We start from the raw sequence: 1,828 nt of genomic DNA on the forward strand, positions 1-1,828 counted from the left end.
GCTCTTGGATGTGCTCTGTGAGTACTTCCAAGACTAATGTGAAAATGTATAGACTTAAGGATGATCCCTGGTGTAATTCTATACTAATAGGAAATTCCTTTGTCACACCACCTTGAGTCTTCACACTAGTTGTGGCCCCATCATACATGTCTTTAATTGCCTGAATATATGCGATCCTTACTCTCCTCTTTTCTAAAACCTTCCATAAGACCTCCCTTGGTACCCTATCATACGCTTTTTCCAAATCAATAAACACCATGTGTAGATCCCTTTTATTACTACGATACCTCTGCATCATCCTTCTTAATAGGTATATCGCTTCAGTGGTAGATCTGCCTGGCATAAATCCAAATTGGTTCTCTGTTACTTGTGTTTCTTTTCTCAACCTCCATTCTATCACCCTTTCCCATAACTTCATGGTATGACTCATGAGCTTGATCCCTCTATAGTTTATGTAACTTTGTATATCCCCCTTATTCTTGTAGATAGGTACCAAGGTGCTCTTTTTCCACTCATCAGGCATCTTCTTTGACCTTAAAATCTCATTAAAAAGCTTGGTTAAATAGTTGATGCCTTTTTCTCCAAGACCCTTCCAAACTTCAATCGGGATATTATCAGGTCCTACTGCCCTGCCATTTTTCATCTGCTTTAGAGCCTCTTTTACCTCGAAGTCTCGAATCCTTCGATAGTAGTCAAAAGTTTTGATCTTCTTCCCTTGTGCATAATCGACCAAGACTCGGAAGAGTCTTCTGTCCCTCATTAAATAACTCGTAGAAGTAGCTCTTCCACCTTTCATTAATCTTCTCCTCTTGAGCCAACACCTCTCCATCCTTATCATTTATGCACTTAACCTGATCCAAATCTCTCGTTCTTCTTTCCCAGCTCTTTGCAAATCTATATATACCTTTTTCTCCTTTTTCATGCCCAAAGACTGGTAGAGACCCTCATATGCTCTTGTTCTTGCTTCACTTACTGCCACTTTTGTCTCTTTCTTAGCCGCCTAATATTTTTCCCAGTTATCTGCGTTGCGGAATAAAGACCACTCTTTAAAGCACTCCCTTTTTATCTTTATCTTATCTTGTATACTTGCATTCCACCACCAGGACTCCTTGTCTCTTGGTCCTATTCCTTTAGATTCACCAAAACTTTCTTTTGCTGTTCTTCTAATAACTTCTGCCATCTCCCTCCACATCTCTTCCGCGCTTCCATTCCCATCCCACTTTGCCTCTTCTCCTACCCGTCTTAGGAAGCTTTTTTGTTCCTCACCTTTCATCCGCCACCACCTCATCCTAGGGTTCTTCGTATGATGTCTTTTCCTCAACTTTTACTCAACGCAAAAATTCATGACGAGCATCCTATGTTGTGTTGTCAAACTCTCTCCCAGGATAATTTTACAATTAATGCAAAATTTGCACTCGACTCTCCTCAACAAGAAGAAGTCGATTTGAGAGCTTGTCATGCCACTCTTATAGGTTATAAGATGTTCATCTCTCTTTTTAAAACATGTATTTGCGATGAGAAGATCAAAAGTTGAGGAAAAGTCCAAAATAGTTTTACCCTCGGCATTGATCACCCCGAAACCATGGCCTCCGTGAATACTCCCATATCCAGTCACTTCTCTCCCAACATGGCCATTTAAATCTCCTCCTAAGAAAATCTTGTTTCCCAAAGGTATGCCTTGAACCAAACTCTCTAGATCCTCCCAAAACATTATCTTGTGTTGTTCGTCCGAACTCACTTGCGGTGCATAAGCGCTAATTACATGAAAAACACCCCCCTTCACCACAAGTTTGATAGAGATAATCCGATCTCCCACCCTCTTGACATC

Source organism: Arachis duranensis, chromosome 5 (assembly GCF_000817695.3).
Source record: "Arachis duranensis cultivar V14167 chromosome 5, aradu.V14167.gnm2.J7QH, whole genome shotgun sequence".
Classification (NCBI taxonomy): domain Eukaryota; kingdom Viridiplantae; phylum Streptophyta; class Magnoliopsida; order Fabales; family Fabaceae; genus Arachis; species Arachis duranensis.